This window comes from Ziziphus jujuba, chromosome 12 (assembly GCF_031755915.1).
Source record: "Ziziphus jujuba cultivar Dongzao chromosome 12, ASM3175591v1".
Classification (NCBI taxonomy): domain Eukaryota; kingdom Viridiplantae; phylum Streptophyta; class Magnoliopsida; order Rosales; family Rhamnaceae; genus Ziziphus; species Ziziphus jujuba.
The window spans coordinates 24,856,289-24,874,984 of record NC_083390.1 but is presented as its reverse complement, the minus strand read 5'-3'; the positions used below and the strand labels follow the sequence as shown (position 1 = coordinate 24,874,984).

General features: G+C 36.9%; 1 pseudogene; it reads right to left on the bottom strand.

The window, feature by feature from the left end:
* Window positions 1–2,659: 2,659 nt before the first annotated feature.
* On the bottom strand, window positions 2,660–17,557 carry LOC112493115 (oxysterol-binding protein-related protein 1C-like; annotated as a pseudogene).
* Between the last annotated feature and the right edge of the window lie 1,139 nt (window positions 17,558–18,696).

Below are 18,696 nucleotides of genomic sequence, written 5' to 3'. Positions count from 1 at the left end.
GTGACTTCGCCGGCCCGATCTGGGCGCGTCCGGAGGCGGCTGGCCGGGAAATTTGGTGGCCGAGGTCGCGAGATGGTGGGCTTGGACGGTGGCCGGCGCGTGTACTGTATGGGTGGCCGGAAAAAGTGCAGCAAGGAGAGAGAGAGGGACGGCCGGTGGGAGAAAAAAACTGTGTGTTTTGTGTTTTGGTGCTCGGGGAAGAAGAAGGAAAAAAAAGGAAAAAAGAAAAGAAAAAGAAAAAAAGAAATGGTGTTTTCCCATGTGGGGAAAAGAAAAGAAAAAGAAAAAGAAAAAGAAAAAGAAAAGGGAAAATAAAACAAATAAATTCAAATTAATTAAATAAAAATATTATTATTTAAAATAATAATAAAAATAATTTGATTTTACACATGGTTGACATGTGGCTTCTCAACATGGTGACACATGGTCACCTTCATTAAGTCACACGTGGCACATCGTTACGCGTTTAAAAATAATATTAAAATAATACAGTATTTGAAAAACTTTACAGGTCCATAACTTTCAAACCACATGTCCAAATCGGACGTGCCGCTAGTCTACGGACTCGTATCGACGAGCACTTCACAACCATGCATGAGTCAAAGCTCAACCTTGCATGAATAAAAAGTCAACTCGGCACCCCTTGGACAGTTTGGACCTCAACTTGTTTTGCTCAAAACTTTCAAACCGTAGCTCCGTTTTCAACGTGCTACCAGTCTACGAACTTGTGCCAATGTGTACTTCGTAATGGTACCTCAGTCAACCTAGAATTCCAATCGGGTCAAAAAGTCAACTTTTGACCCCTTGGTCAACGGTCAACCTCGGTCAACGTGCAAAAATTTCCGACATGGTTCGGGACGGGGTGTTACATTGCTAAAGTAGGAATTAGCATATCCATGTCAAAGTTCATTTGAAATTGGAAAACACTTTATTTATCTTTATATGGTGAAATTTGCCATGCTTGCTTCAGAAGCAGGTTGTGCCCATGCAATACAACTTAAAAACCATTACCACTGATGTGCGTAAATGACAATGTCCGAGATACCTCTTTTGAAGTTCACAGATATCATATAGAATTTTCAACCATTACCACTTATTATCATATAGAATTTTCATTTGAAGTTCACAGTACCTTTTTTACTGCACAAGAACTCTCTAGCTTATCGCTTGCAGTCACCTTTATCAATTTAAGTGTTTGCCTGCAATCATTGCATCATTATTTGATTAGTGTGTATTGAAACTGCACAAGCAGAGCATTGCATGCAAACACATAGAAATATACACAAGCTGTGTACTGACAAGTTGTCTGATACGGTTTATGTCCTTTTACATTCCTCTTTCAGGCAATATTTAGGCCACAATACATCTCAACTAGTATTTCAATCAAATGTTAGATGTTGCATAACAACCTAGAAAACAAAAAAACAAAAAACAAAAAACAAAAAATGAACTTACAGTTGCTTTTTCTTAATCACTTCGTCTCCCTCCAAGAAGTAACCAGAAACCCCATATATCTCCTGCATCTGTATATGCACTAAAGGCTTAGACATGTTTTTATTTATTTATTTATTTTTTAGTTTTATTGTTTTCATAAAAAGCTTTTCCTCCAAAAAGGGTATTGACTACTTGTCCAAGAAATAAACAGATGCACAAGTTTCACGGACTACCTGCTTATCCAACCAGACAAGATATTGCATCACTGCAACGCCATCTCGAATGTGTGCTTTTTTCAAACTCCACTGGGTTCTAAGTTTTTAAATTATCAGCTATAAATAAAATAAGGAAGAATCAAAATTCAAACCAAATAAATTGATTGCAAAAAATTTATTCATTCTAAGATATCAAAATGCAAATAGAAAATTAAACGTGACATATTTTTACTGGAAATTGAACAAAAGTCAAATCCTTGGATAAAATCATAGGTTTAATTATATCAAGTTTTTAAACATTTTAAATTTCCTCGTTATAAAAGGTTATCTGACTATTTAAGGGCTATCTCTAATTTGCGTTGCCACCTTGTCTTTTAAAAGGCAAGGTATAAAGTTCAATAAAGCATCTAGGATAAGAAGTAACCATCCCTTGAAAAGAACAAACTTGTAAGAACTGCCAAATTTAAAAATAACTTCTTGTCTTCTACATATTGTCTAAGAAATATGAAATGGACATTTTACATATTACATCATGACATATGTCCAACCGTATGCACCAATCAAAATATGCATCTTAAATATGAACAGAAATCCACGACAAGAAATGCACGATCAAGTTTAACATACTTATCAAACATGCTCTGTAGTATGCACCAATTTAAGGTCCACTCAAGGGTTTTAGTTAGTATCAAACGCTGACACTTTCCCTTTGAACCAGATTTGACGGTTGGACCAGCACCAGGGACCCATTTTGAGATTGGAAATGCAAGTACTCCCTTGTTAAGCATTCCGATCAAGTAGTTTTCCTTCCGCATCAATTGCATCACAACATCATGAGTAGAAAGATCCTTAACCACACAAAGCTATTGCGAACTTTGTGGCTGGACAACCTTTTCAAGAATCGCTGCCCATGGCATGGTTTGAATTTCATTATCTGTAACATCAAGACTACAAGAAAACATAATAATCAACATGTTGTTATGTACCTCAGGATACAAGCTTTAGGAAATTATAACTTAAATTATAACTTAAATGAAAAATTTAACAACAACGGTTACTTAAATGTATGTTACCTGTGACGAGGGATAAAAAGTTGTAGCAATCAATGTCTAGATACCTTTGATCAGGCCTGAGCCTTAAATCTATAGGGGACAACTTTTCTTGCAACTAAAATCAAGATTAAGAAGTCCTCATCCACTCACACAATAGTAAAATTAAAAGCACTTGAGTGATTTTATTTTGTTTGCATGTTCTAAAATCTCTTGTCATCAGTTCATGTCCATGCTAAAAATGCAATTGGGAAAAAGAAAAAAAGAAAGAAAAAATGTTCCAATGTAGTGTTTCAAACCAGGGCATTAAGTAATAGTAATGAAGTCATCGAAACTACCTTTAATCCAAGGGTGAGTTCATTCATGGTGATGGCAAAGTGTGGCAAGTTATATCTTGTAGGAAATTGGGATGGCTTGCTCCTTTTCCAAAGCAACTAGGATCAGGTCAAGACTCCAATCCTTTTCCCTTCCCAGAACAATTTCCATCCACATAATGCATGCTCTCATCCAATTTTCCAAATAGTATTGCTATCGTTTTTCCATTTCTATCTTGAACTAAACCATGTACCTGACCGAAAAAGAAAACAATAATAATTTTAAAAGAACAATCCTTAAGCTTGTTAACAATATTATAATACTTATTAACAGAATCTATACCCTCAATGTAACACCCCGTCCTGAAGTACATCGGAAATTTTCCAACTTTGACTGAGGTTGACCGTTGACCGTTGATCGAAGGGGTCAAAAATGGACTTTTTGACTCGGATGGAATTTTAGGTTGATTGAGGTACCGTTACGAAGTACACATTGGCACGAGTTCATAAGCTAGTAGCACGTCGAAAACGGAGCTACGGTTTGAAAGTTATGAGCAAAACAAATTAAAGTCCAAACTGTCCAAGGGGTGCCAGAGTTGACTTTTGTTCATGCAAAGTTGAGCTTTGACTCATGCATGGTTGTGAAATCTCGTCGATACAAGTTCATAGACTAACGACACGCTTAAATTGGACACCTGGTTAAAAAGTTATGGACATGCAAAATTTTTCGAATACCGTAATATTTTAATATATTTGGCTTGAGTGAACAGTATGTGCCACGTGTCGCAATTTCAGCCAATCCCGTGAGTGAACAGTGTCACCCACGGGTGGCTTTTATTTTGGCAAAAAACGTGAGCCGGCGGGGAAAGGAGAGAGAAAGAAAGGAAGGGAGAGAGAGAGAGAGAGAGAGCTAGAGAGAGAAACCAACCGGCCACCGCCGTTCACCTATTTCCAGCCACCGGAACAGTACACACCCCACCCCACCTTGAAGCTCACCTGAAAACCGGCCGGCCAGCCAAAAATCACGGCCAACCGACCGCCGACGCGTCCTGATCGAGGTTTTTTCCGGCAGCAACACCGATTCCTTCAAACCCAGATTTCTCCCTATTCCGGCCACCGTTTGCCTCACCGTTGGTCCCATTGAGTTACCCATCACCAGATCTACCTTCCCACCAAAAATCACGGCCAGTGACCACCGGACGCGCCGACGGTGGTGGCGGATTCCGGTGACCACGACGGCTCGCCGAGAAATCGACTTTCCGGCGAGTTTCCGGCTGCACCACCCCTCTTTTCCCACTAATTCTGACCCTCTGAACCCAAATCCGATGTCCCCTTTCCTCAGATCTCAACGGATTGAGAGAATCGAGAAATTGAATCCCGAAAGCTTTCCGACGAGATTTCGGCCACCATGGGTCTGATCCGCGGGAGGTAAGCCTTAATCCGCGATCCTCGTTCCACATGCTTTGATTCGGTATATTATTCGTCAATTTTGGTTAACGTTTGTGTTAAACCCCCCGGATACCGGGTATTATTTATTCGAATAAAATATTAATTTATTTGAGATGCGTAATGTTGTTGTTCTAGGAGATGGGTGCGTCATGGAATTGATCCCATGGAGGATCTTGGATTAATTGCGTGCTCGAGGTGAGTGACCCACCTTCAAAATTATTTTTGGGTGTTAAATTATATTTATTTTGCGGTAATTAAATGTTCGGATTTAATATTTATGTGTTAAGTACTTAGCAAAATTATATTTGAAATTTTGATGGCACAATTTGAATAAATTGAAATGTATATGTGCATTAAATCATATTTTGATTTTTGACAAATTATGAAAATTTAGATTTTATGGAAATTTGATATTTAAAGGAATTGTGTAACACCCCGTCCCGAGGTACAATGGAAATTTTCCAACTTTGACCGAGGTTGACCGTTGACTTTGACCATTGATCGAAGGGGGTCAAAAGTTGACTTTTTGACTCGGATGGAATTCTTGGTTGACTGAGGTACCGTTACGAAGTACACATTGGCACGAGTTCGTAGACTAGTAGCACGTTGAAAACGGAGCTACGGTTTGAATGTTATGAGCAAAACAAGTTGATGTCCAAATTGTCCAAGGGGTACCAGAGTTGACTTTTTATTCATGCAAAGTTGAGCTTTGACTCATACATGGTTGTGAAGTACTCATCGATACGAGTCCGTAGACTAATGGTACGTCCGATTTGGACATGTGGTTTGAAAGTTATGGACCTGTAAAATTTTTCGAATACCATATTATTTTAATATTATTTTTAAACGTGTAACAATGTGCCACGTGTGACTTAATAAATGTGACCATGTGTCACCATGTTGAGATGCCACATGTCAACCATGCTTAATACCATATTATTTTATTATTGTTATTTTATATAATAATATTATTTTTAATATTATTTAATTATTTTATTTTATTTTTATTTCTTTTCTCTTTTCTTTTTTTTTCTTTTCCCCCACGTGGGAAAAAAGGGCCACGGCCCTTCTCCTTCTTCTTCTTCTTCTTCTTCCTCCTTCTTCTTCTCTTCCTTTCCTTTCCTTCCTCCTCTCGGGTTCTTGCCCTTTTTTTTTTATTTCCGGCCACCACTGTAACATCCCACATCGATTGGAAAGGAGAACGAAACATGGCTTATAAGCGTGTGGATACCTTTCCCTTCAAGAGGCCTTTTGCCAGTGAGACTGGCAGAAACAAAACCGTGAGGGGGGCTACGGCCTGAAATACCCCAAAGCGGACAATATCTTGATGCGGGTGGACTGGGCTGTGACAGTTGGTATCAGAGCTCTAGGTTCTAGTATTCCTAAGGGACTGTGCGTTGTTGTGCATCCCATCCGTGTCTATTCTCTCGTTTTACCCGTCTTAAAGCGTTCTTTCCGTTTGTCTCGAAGCAAATTCTTTGCCCGAGTTTGAATAACTCTAATCTTCGAGGGTGTGTATCGGCTATCAACGGTTTAGCAAGGTCATCACCCATAATCGATACTTGTTGTCGAGTGTGGATGTGTGTCGATCGATTTCAAAGCGTCAAAATATTTTTCCGATCGATTATCAAAATTAAATGCTTTTCAAAGTGGTATTTGAAAATTAATGGTGTTTTATTCAAGTATTTTTGGTTTGTGTTCGTACATGTATTTGTATGTATATTGTTTGATATTATACTGCACCATATGGAGGCGGCGAACCAATGTGGTCCATGTAGAGCTAGCCTGTAATCATGTTGCCTACAAGTCCAGGGGATTGGACGGCCAATATAGGCAACCATCCTGGTTTGTATTGGTAGCAGTGTGTCGGCGAAAGTTGGAATCATGGATTACGTAGCATGTAGAAGGTGTCGTACGTACCTCCATTACGAGTGTGCATATTTTATTTTATACTATGGATTTTAAGATTTGTTCGTATGCGTTTCGGTGACGTAAGAAATTTCGAGGATAAAATTTTTGTAAGGGGGGAAGGTTGTAACACCCCGTCCCGAACCATGTCGGAATTTTTGCACGTTGACCGAGGTTGACTGTTGACCGTTGACCGAAGGGGTCAAAAGTTGACTTTTGAATCCGATTGGAATTCTAGGTTGACTGAGGTACCGTTACGAAGTACACGTTGGCACGAGTTCGTAGACTGGTAGCACGTTCAAAACGGAGCTACGGTTTGAAAGTTATGAGCAAAACAAGTTGGGGTCCAAACTGTCCAAGGGGTGCCGGAGTTGACTTTTTATTCATGCAAGGTTGAGCTTTGACTCATGCATGGTTGTGAAGTGTTCGTCGATACGAGTCCGTAGACTGGCGGCACGTCCGATTTGGACATGTGGTTTGAAAGTTATGGACCTGTAGAGTTTTTCAAATACTGTATTATTTTAATATTATTTTTAAACGCGTAACGATGTGCCACGTGTGACTTAATGAAGGTGACCATGTGTCACCATGTTGAGAAGCCACATGTCAACCATGTGAAATATCAAGTTATTTTTATTATTATTTTAAATAATAATATTTTTTTATTTAATTATTTTTATTTTTCCTTTTTCTTTTTCTTTTCCTTTTCTTTTCTTTTTCTTTTTCTTTTTCTTTTTTCCCCACGTGGGAAAACACTTTCTTTTTTTTCCTTTTTTCTTTTTTTTCCTTTCCCTTTCCTTCCCTTCTTCCCCGAGCCCGACAGAGACAAAAATGCAGAAAAATTTTTTCTCTCTCTTTCTCTCTCCTTTGACTCTCTCACCCTCTCTGTTTGACCACCGTCTGGCCGGATTGCAGTCGCCGGAACGCCACACGCGCCGGCCACCGGTGTAGCCCGTCCCGCCGCGACCTCAGCCACCAAATCGCGGCGGCGAGGTGAAATTTTTCCGGCGATTCTCGCCGTTTCCGACCAACCCAGCCCGTCCCATATCTCTATTCCACTATTTTCGACCCCTCTGAGTTCATTTCCGGGGTTAGATTGCCCAAAATCCCCACCGTTTGAAAGATCCCTCAAGTTGAAAACCGACCGAAGCTTCCCGACCAAATTCCGGCCACCTCCGGCGGAATTGGGGTCAATGGAGACCGAATTTGTGGTCCTCGTCCCACAAGCTTCGATTCGGTATATTATTCGCCTATTTTGGTTAACGTTTGTGTTTGACCCCCTGGGTACCGGGTATTAATTACCCGAATAAAATATTAATTTATTTGACTGTCTGTGAATTTTGTTCTAGGAGCACCGGTGAGTCGTGAAATTGATCCCATGGTGGATCGTAGGTTAATTGCGTGCTCCAGGTGAGTGACCCACCTTTAAAAAATGTTTTTGGGGTAATTAATTGTATTTATGTGGTATTAATTTGATATCTGTAATTTGTGCTCATGTGGTGTATTTTAAGTACAATCGGGAAAAATATTATTTTATATATATATATTTACCCATTGGTGCTGAATGAAATTTTGGGGTCATTAGAAATTCCCGATTATTATTTTATTTTGATTAAATGGTATTTATTACACATGAGCAAGTATTTTCAGTAATTGATTGTATCTGGATTTTATATCATTTTTGGGCAATTAATTATGTTTAATTGGCATTTAAATTGGTATTTAAATTATGCTCATGTGGTGTGATTTAATTATGGTTTTATTGTGGTTTAATTTATTATGCATGAGCAAAGTGTATTTTGGTAGTATTTGTACGTGGTTTTAAGTAATATTTTTCGGGCATAATTGGGTTAAATATTTTACGAAAATATTTGTTTAAATTTATAAATTATGCCCGCGGTATTTTTATGGTTGCATTTCGTATTTCGAGAAAATTGTGGTTTGTTGTTATCAATGGTTCGTACCGGTTTATTAAATAAAAATATGTGGGATGGTAAGTGTGAGAATTTAATATATTTCCCACGGTAATTTTGGAAAACGGTACGGTTGGTTAATAATGTTTATTTTTAGACGCACTCATACAGTATTGGTGTTCTGGTGTATGGTGTATGGACACGTGGTAGCGCGCGGTTATTATGTGGTTTAGCGCGTGGTTATTACTTCACCCGTGAGTTGCCATTGGACCATGGGCAGACAAGTTTGTTGTTGTGCAGCCGCCCCCCTCCTTGGCCGGGTTGATGGTTTTAGCAGCGGTACTGTCGGGACGCCGAAGTGCCGTTGCAGGTTTCTCTCTTTAACCCCCCGCCAGTCGGTGCTCGGGACGCTGGGTATCGGAGGGCATCACCGGTATATGGTGTGGTGCGTCGGTGTAAATTGCAAATAATGTTTTAAACCCCAAAGATGTTCTAAAATTATTTATTATAATTTATTGCAGTTTATTTATATTTGGGGTATTTATTTGTTTATTTGTTGTTTATTAATTTATTTGGTTCCTTGGTTTTCGGGAGGTATGTACATCGGGTTTTGTGAAAATGTTTTAAAAGGGGAACATTTCCAATGGAGTGAATAGTGAGGGTTTTGAGAGAAATTATTACTTCAAATATTTATTTATTTATTTATTAATTGTTCGGTATTGATTTATTATTCCTTTATTTTTTTATTATTAATATTAAAGGTGTTCAGTAGATAGGGTCACTCACTGAGATGATTAGCATCTCACACTCTTAAATTCCATTCCCCTAGGTCCAGGTTGGAGATGTTGATTGTCCGGGGCGAGCCCAACGTCTCAGTTCGTTGCCGAAGGTTCAAGAAGTTTTTCTTCCTTTTTTCCTCTCTATCTTGTATTGCTTCTTTATCTGTCATTTTATAAATTCTACATTTGTTGTATAATGCTCTGTATACTGTATTGGACGTGTAGTTATTCTTTATGCACTGGGTTGCTGCTGTTGTTTCTTTTGAAGTGCTGCAATTTGTGGAAAAATTTGTAGTTTGCGGGAGGAATAAAGGGATGAGTATAGAAGTGTGTTTTCAGTGCAGGTAATTTGTGGTAAGTCAATCCCTTAGGGGAGGCTCTGCCGAATTTTCCATTGGAGGGTCCGGTAGGGTTTCCCTGGGATCAGGGCTTGTCTAGGGTTCCGAGGAAGGAATTCTGGACGGGTCCTGACAGTCTGTAGCAGCCCAGTCCACCCGCATCAAGATATTGTCCGCTTTGGGGTATTCCAGGCCGTAGCCCCCCTCACGGTTTTGTTTCTGCCAGTCCCACTGGAAAAAGGCCTCTTGAAGGGAAAGGTATCCACACGCTTATAAGCCATGTTTCGTTCCCCTTTTCAACCGATGTGGGATGTTACAATCCTCCCCCCTTGGGGCCCAGCGTCCTCGCTGGCACATCAATCCGGGTCCGGCTCTGATACCAACTGTCAGGACCCGTCCAGAATTCCTTCCCCAGACCCCTAGACAAGCCCTGATCCCAAGGAAACCCTACTGGACCCTCCAATGGAAAATCCGGCAGAGCCTCCCCTAAGGGATTGACTTACCACAAATTACCTGCACTGCAAACACACTTCTATACTCATCCGCTTATTCCTCCCGTAAACTACAAATTTTTCCACAAATTGCAGCACTTCAAAAGAAACAACAGCAGCAACCCAGTGCATAAAGAATAACTACAAGTCCAATACAGTATACAGAGCATTATACAACAAATGTAGAATTTATAAAATGACAGATAAAGAAGCAATACAAGATAGAGAGGAAAAAAGGAAGAAAAACTTCTTGAACCTTCGGCAACGAACTGAGACGTTGGGCTCGTCCCGGAAAATCAACGTCTCCAACCTGGACCTAGGGGAACGGAATTTAAGAGTGTGAGATGCTAATCATCTCATTGAGTGACCCTATCTACTGAACACCTTTAATATTAATAATAAAAAAATAAAGGAATAATAAATCAATACCGAACAATTAATAAATAAATAAATAAATATTTGAAGTAATAATTTCTCTCAAAACCCTCACTATTCACTCCATTGGAAATGTTCCCCTTTTAAAACATTTTCACAAAACCCGATGTACATACCTCCCGAAAACCAAGGAACCAAATAAATTAATAAACAACAAATAAACAAATAAATATCCCAAATATAAATAAACTGCAATAAATTATAATAAATAATTTTAGAACACCTTTGGGGTTTAAAACATTATTTGCAATTTACACCGACGCACCACACCATATACCGGTGATGCCCTCCGATACCCAGCGTCCCGAGCACCGACTGGCGGGGGGTTAAAGAGAGAAACGGGCTGGGTTGGTCGGAAACGGCGAGAATCGCCGGAAAAATTTCACCTCGCCGCCGCGACTTCGCTGGCCCGATCTGGGTGCGTCCGGCGGCGGCTGGCCGGGAGATTTGGTGGCTGAGGTCGCGGCGAGACGGGCTACACCGGTGGCCGGCGTGTGTGGCGTTCCGGCGACTGCAATCCGGCCAGACGGTGGTCAAACAGAGAGGGTGAGAGAGTCAAAGGAGAGAGAAAAAAATTTCTGCATTTTTGTCTCTGTCGGGCTCGGGGAAGAAGGGAAGGAAAGGGAAAGGAAAAAAAAGAAAAAAGGAAAAAAAAGAAAGTGTTTTCCCACGTGGGGAAAAAAGAAAAAGAAAAAGAAAAAGAAAAGAAAAGGAAAAGAAAAATAAAAATAATTAAATAAAAAAATATTATTATTTAAAATAATAATAAAAATAACTTGATATTTCACATGGTTGACATGTGGCTTCTCAACATGGTGACACATGGTCACCTTCATTAAGTCACACGTGGCACATTGTTACGCGTTTAAAAATAATATTAAAATAATACAGTATTTGAAAAACTCTACAGGTCTATAACTTTCAAACTACATGTCCAAATCGGACGTGCCGCCAGTCTCCAGACTCGTATCGACGAACACTTCACAACCATGCATGAGTCAAAGCTCAACCTTGCATGAATAAAAAGTCAACTCCGGCACCCCTTGGACAGTTTAGACCCCAACTTGTTTTGCTCATAACTTTCAAACCGTAGCTCCGTTTTGAATGTGCTACCAGTCTACGAACTCGTGCCAACGTGTACTTCGTAACGGTACCTCATTCAACCTAGAATTCCAATCGGATCAAAAAGTCAACTTTTGACCCCTTCGGTCAATGGTCAACAGTCAATCTCGGTCAACGTGCAAAAATTCCAACATGGTTCGGGACGGGGTGTTACAACCACCTTGCTACACGTGCCGGCCAGAGAGGAGCGGGGGACGGAGGCGAGCTCGGCTACAAAATTTCACGGCCACCAGTCGTTGGACGCGCCCAGATCGGGCCGGCGAAGCTCGGCGGCTGAAGTTTTTCTCTCTCCTCGATTTATGTGTTTTCTGGCCAACCCAGCTCGACCCATACCTTTATCCCACCATTTTCGACCCCTCTGAGTCCATTTCCGGGGTTAGATTGCCCAAAATCCCCACCGTTTGAGAGATCCCTCAAGTTTAAACTCGGCCAAAGCTTTCCGGCCAAATTCCGGCCATCGCCGATTGAATTGAGCTCAATGGAGGTCGGTAATGTGATCCTCATCTCACAGGCTTTCCATAGATATATAATTTGTCAATTTTGGTTAATGTTTGTGTTAGACCCCTCGGGTACCGGATATTATTTACCCGAATAAAATATTAATTTATTTGACTGTGTGTGAATTGTGTTCTAGGAGCACGGGTGAGTCGTGGAATTGATCCCATGGAGGATCTTAAGTTAATTGCATGCTCTAGGTGAGTGACCCACCTTTAAAAATATTTTGGGCTAATTAATTATGTTTATTTGATGTTAATTTGGTATTTAGAATTTTGCTCATGTGGTGGAAATTTAATTATAATTGTGAAAAAATATTATTTTATAAGTACGTATATGTTTATTGCTGCTAAATGAAAATTTGGTTATTAATGGATTTTTGATCATTATTGTGATTTAATTGTATTTATAACACATGAGCAAAGTATTTTCATAAATTAATTGTGTTTGGATTTTTATATTATTTTTTGGGCATAATTGGTTTAAATATTTTAAGAAAAATATTTGTTTAAATTGGTGGTTTCAAATTTGATAATTATGCCTGTGGAATATTATTTGATGGACTTTGTGCTACGAGAAAAATTATTGGTATATTGTTATCGATGGTTTCGTACCGGAACTGTTAAAGGAAAATGTGGGATGGTGAGTTTGAAAATTGGTATAATTCCCACGGTGATTTTTGGAAAATCGGTACGGTAACAATAAATTTAATAATTGATTTTTGACGCACTCATACAGTATTGGTGTTCTGGATGTATATGTGAATTAGCGCACAAGTTATTATGTCTCCCGTGAGTTGCCATTGGACCGAGGACAGGCAAGTCTTATATATTGCGCATCAGCCGCCCCCTTCCGTGGCCGGGATGCCGGTTTCAGCAACGGTAGTGTCGGGACGCCGAAGTACCGTATGCAAGTTTCTCTCTTTAACCTCCCCGCCAGTCGGTGCTCGGGACGCTGGGTATCGGAGGGCATCACTGGTATATGGTGTGGTGCATCAAGTATAAATTTTCAGATAGAAATTTCAAACCCAAAGTGTTCAAAAATTTTTTATTTATAATTGGGTTATTTAATTATTATTATTAAATTAATTGATCCCTTGGTTTTCGGAAAGTACGAATAATCGGATTTTGTGAAAATGTTTTAAAAGGGAAACATTTCCAACGGAGTGAATAGTGAGGGTTTTGAGAGAAATTATTACTTTCAAATGTTTATGATTTATTTATTATTTAATTGTTGGTATTAATTAAATTCCTTTATTTGTTATATTATTAATATTAAAAGTGTACAGTAGATAGGATCACTCACTGAGATGATTAGCATCTCATATTTTTAAATTCCTTTCCCCTAGGCCCAGGTTGGGAGACGTTGATCGTACAGGGCGAGCCCGACATCTCAGTTCATTGCCGAAAGTCCAAGGAGCATTTCTTCCCTTTTTCCTCTCCATCTTGTATTACTTCTTTATCTGTCATCATATTAATTTCATATTTATTTGTATAATGCTCTGTATACTGTATTGGACATTTAGTTATTAATTATGCACTGGATTACTGTTATTCATTTGGAGTGCTGTAGATTTGTGGAATTATAATGTAGTAACGTGGGAGGAATAAGGAGATGTATATAGAAGTGTGTTTTCAGTGTAGGAAATTTGTGATAAGTCCAACCCTTAGGGAAGGTTTTGTCGGATTTTCCATTAGAGGGTCCGGTAGGGTTTCCCTGGGATCATGGCTTGTCTAGGGTTCCGATGAAGAATTTTGGACGGGTCCTGACAAATTGTGATTTTAATATTAATTGATTTATTGTGGAATTTATTTGTGAGTTTATTTTGATTAATAAAAAATGCATTTATATAAATTTATGCATTGTGGAAATTATTTTATGGTATTGAGGATTTGTGGAATTCAATTATATATGAAATTCCTGTGGTTTTAATATTATTTTAAGGCATGATTTGATTTTAAATATTTCAAGAAAATATTTGTTTAAGTTTGGTGGTTTCAAATTGTATAATTATGCCTTGGAATATTATTTGATTGATTTTATGATTTGGGAAGAAAATTATTTATATATTATTATCGGTGGATTTATGCTGGAAATGTTAAAGAAAAATGTGGGAGGTTGAGTTTGAAAAATGATATAATTCCAACAGTGAATTTTGGAAAAAAATTACGTACTTTTAATAATAAAATTTGGTTATTTATTTTAGACGTACTCATACAATACTGGTATTCTGTACTGTATATGTCGATGAGCGCACAAGTTATAATGTCTCCCATGAGTTGCCATCGGACTGAGGATAGGCAAGTTTTATATGGTGCACATAAGCCGCCCTCCTCCATGGCCGGGATGATGGTTTAAGCAGCGGTGCTGTGGAACACCGAAACGACCGTATGCAAGTTTCTCTCTTTTTAACCTCCCGTCGGACGATGCTCGAGACGCTAGATATCGGAGGGCATCATTAGTATATAGTGTGGTGAGTCAAGTATAAATTTTCAGATAAAAATTTCAAACCGTATTTAAATTAAGTACATTTAATTTGTTTTATCATGTATTTATAATTATTTAAATTATATTTTGATGCTGTTATCTTAATTTGTTTAATCAAATTATATGAATTATATATTGAATTTTTTTCCTTTATGTTATATTTCTTTCATGCAAGTATTCCAAATTTATTTTGTTATATTTCATTACATTTTATTCATATTTGGACTATTTAATTATTTATTAAATTAATTATTACTTGATTTGTGGGGCATAAAATATTGGATTTATTTTTGTTCTTATGCCAAATTTCTTTAATATAAGTATTATTTATGATTTTATTTATGGTATCCAATGATGTCTTATTCTATTTTTTCCATTATAAATTTGGATCCTTCAATTCTTGTATTTTATTCGAAATTTAGTTAACTAATTGTTTCCTTGGTTTTCGGAGAATACAAATAACGGGTTTTGCGAAAATGTTTTAAAAGGTAAACCTTTCCAACTGAGTGAATTGTAAGGGTTTTGAGAGAAAATATTATTTTCAATTAATTATTATTTACTTACTTATTTATTCTTAATTAATCAAATGTGCTATAATTATCGTGACTTTATAATTGTACAGTATATAGGGTCACTCACTGAGATGATTAGCATCTCATATTTCTAAATTTCGTTCCCCTAGGTATAAAGATTGGGAGACATTGATCGTACGGGATGAGCCCAACGTCTCAGTTCATTGCCGATAGTCCAAGAAGCATTTCTTCCCTTTTTCCTCTTCATCTTGTATTGCTTCTTTATCTGACATTGTATTAATTCCACATTTATTTGTATAATGCTCTGTATACTGTTTTGGACATTTATTTTTTAATTATGCACCGATTTACTGTTATTCATTTGGAGTGCTGCAAATTTGTGGAATTATATTATAATAATGTGGGAGGAATAAGGGGATGTATATGGAAGTGTGTTTTCAGTGCAGGAAATTTGTGGTAAGTCCAACACTTAGGGGAGGTTCTGCTGGATTTTCCATTGGAAGGTCTGGTAGGGTTTTCCTGGGATCAGAGCTTGTCTAGGGTTCTGGTGAGGAATTCTGGACGGGTCCTGACACTCAATCCATTCTATTCACCCAAAAATAGAATCTTTTGGTTTGATGTATTTATTTTTTTAAAAAAAATAGCTTTCTTCTAGAAGCAAAATAAAACCAAAGGGGTAAGAAAATGATTCATGCTCTGCCTCTCATAATCCATACATATTGTTCTTGCAGACAACTTCAACTCCCATAAAGGATTAACTAATAAAAATTTCTGTTGCTGTCAACTCCAACCCCTTTGGAGGATTCGGAGTTGGTATTATCATATTCAGAAACTAAAGGAATTATATATCCAATATAATGGGATTATAGGCTGTCCAGACTTTATTATATATTAGGCTTTCAAAAAAATAAAATAAAATAAAATAAATCCTTTGTCAACAAATATGGAGTGAGATTTCAATAATTTGATAGCCTCCACCTAGTATAATTTCAGTCAAATTAAATTAAAGTTATTAAACAACATAATTATATCTCATTCCACAAAGAAACAAACCAAACAATTGAAGAAGACCTCCAAATATCCATATAAAACTATATGCAAGTAAAGCATTTAAAAATTAAAAGATAAAGAAAGAATACCTGGTGAGGATTTTGGTCAATGATAGATTGCTCCTTGAATTTCAGCTTGCAAGAATAGTTATGATTCCCCTGTATACGCATTGTACCACAATGGTCACAATAGAGCTTTCCCAATATAAGGTTGTTAATTGATGTTGTAACCTGGCAGAAAAAAGAACAAAAACACAACAGAGAATAAATAATATAAAAAATATTTCTTTTTAACAAAAAAAAAAAGGGGGAATATTAGTCGAATCATTAGTCATTATCTTACTCCATTGAAAAATTTCTTTGTCGTCAAATTCCACCTTTAAAAGAATAACATGATCAAGCTGAATTGAGTGACCCTAAAATTTACTCTTCAAATTGCTATCACCCCAAAATTTCCATCCTTTACCCTCATAGTGGCAAGCAACAATCATTGGATGATGATTGACCTGACGCCAAAAAGATGAAGAATATTCAGTATGTATGCACAAGGTTTTGAATGTCCAGAGTCTGTTAAAGGAAGTATACAAGATAGATTAAACCTAGGTACCATTTGTTCTTCCTCCTTTCCTCCCTCACAATCTAGTATTTACAGGGCTACTTTCTATAGAGGATTACGCTAAATTCAGCTATTGCCAGCTATATATTCTACAATATTTTGGCTGAGGTAGTCACCTTTAGGTGAAAATAATTACTGGTCTTAATATCATAAAAATAAGCATGAACTTCCTTTTCTCTCACAATAACTCCTATTGCTCTCTCCAAAATTTATAAAGCTATCCGTTTCATTGTCACTGTAGCACATATCATAATAATGTCATCAATTTTCCTTTTCAAATTATGTATAGTAATGCTTGCGTGCGATATATGCATTTATGTTTAAGATGAAATATGCATACCACATTGTGTCTAGCTTTTAAATACAAATGATTTATATAAAACTAGCCAAAGTGCTCCTAGTATGAAATTTGTTTGAAGCAGAACTGTAGGTTCGCGTTTGAAGGCTCCCCAAACCTCCTTTTATAAGGAATCCCATTGGATTGAGCTTCAAATCACAGTTTCTCCTATTTCCATGCCCCAATAAGAAAAAAAAAAAAATTTGCATGGGTTTTGAAATTTTTTTGAAGCAATACCCTATTCAAGTGAGAAATTGATGAGAAATTATAGGAGATACCCGGAGACAATGTAGCTTGAAATTTCCATGGTTTAGACAAAATGTCAGAAACAAAAGAGAAAAGAAGAACTGGAAAGACAAAAAATGGGGTGGGAAACGAAAAGTTATAATGTGTATTTTTTTTTCTTATGAAACGAAAACTCACCCGAAATGCTTCTTTTGTGCTGGAATTTCGATCGTACCCTCACTTTGGTCCGTAAGCGAAACCACAATGGTGTTCTCCATTAGGTTTTCGCCACATAACCACTGCCGATTTTCGAAAAGCGCGAACCTTCTCGAATCCTCAATCGGCGACTTGAGGTGGCTTCTCTCCATCTTCGATTCAAATGGTGCTAACCTCTCTTTACCTCCTATCGCTAGCAATGACCTGATTCTCTCTCACTTTCTCTTCCTCTTTTCTTCGTGCTTCATCCAAGTTAGAGAAAAAATGGAATACGTCTCATTAGTTTTTTCTTTTTCTTTTATATTTGAAAAGGGTAATATAGAAATATTGAAAAATTAAAGGGCAAAACAAAATCATTTGAGATGAGAAGGGCAAATATCCTTGTAACCCTTTAAAAAAGGGTATTGGACCAAATTCCATAAAAAATTTCTCCTGCACTGAAGCCCAAAAACAAAGAGCGCCTTGTTCCCAAAAAAAAAAAAAAATTAATAATAATAAAATATAAATTTTAAAAAAAAAATCAGAGAGGTTTTTCTCAGTTAAGGGAAACAGAAGAGAAGGGTAGGTAGAATTGGTACAGGCAGAACACAAAAAATAAAAGAAATTTATGTCCACCAAGTAACAATACAAAAAAAAAAAGGCTATTTTTTATTATTTTATTGTTGTATATTTTAAAAAGACATTTAATTAGCTATCAAATAAATAAAATAATAATAAAAATGGTAAAATATATATTTTTTTATTTATTATTTTCTTTTAAATTTCAAATCCATATTCAAATATCAAAAATATATAATATTAATTGTTGAATAGAAAAAGCGATATACATGTGTCAATGAATTAAAAAAGTATATATATCTATATGTACATATATATATATATATACGGTGAAAGTAATTTTTTTTTATAATATTAAATCAATTTTGATTATATATCCACAGTAACATATCTTTTATTTTATTAAATTAAAGAAAAAAGATTTTAATTTGACTGTATAGATATATATATATATATATATATATATATATATATATTTATATTTCTTTAATTTATCAATTATTATAAATTTTGTTACCATCCATCAAGTAGTTCTATTTTATTAGCATATATCCGTGCATAATTTCTTTCTTTGGCTTAATTTGTTGTTGCAGTGAGTACGAATCTTTGCGGACGAACAAGTTTTTGTCAAGTATTCAACCTATTGACGAATACATTTCAGCTGCTGCATATGAGAAATCTGTTCCATCTGAATCTTTTGTAGTCCACTCAAAAACTTTTTTTGAATCTTCAT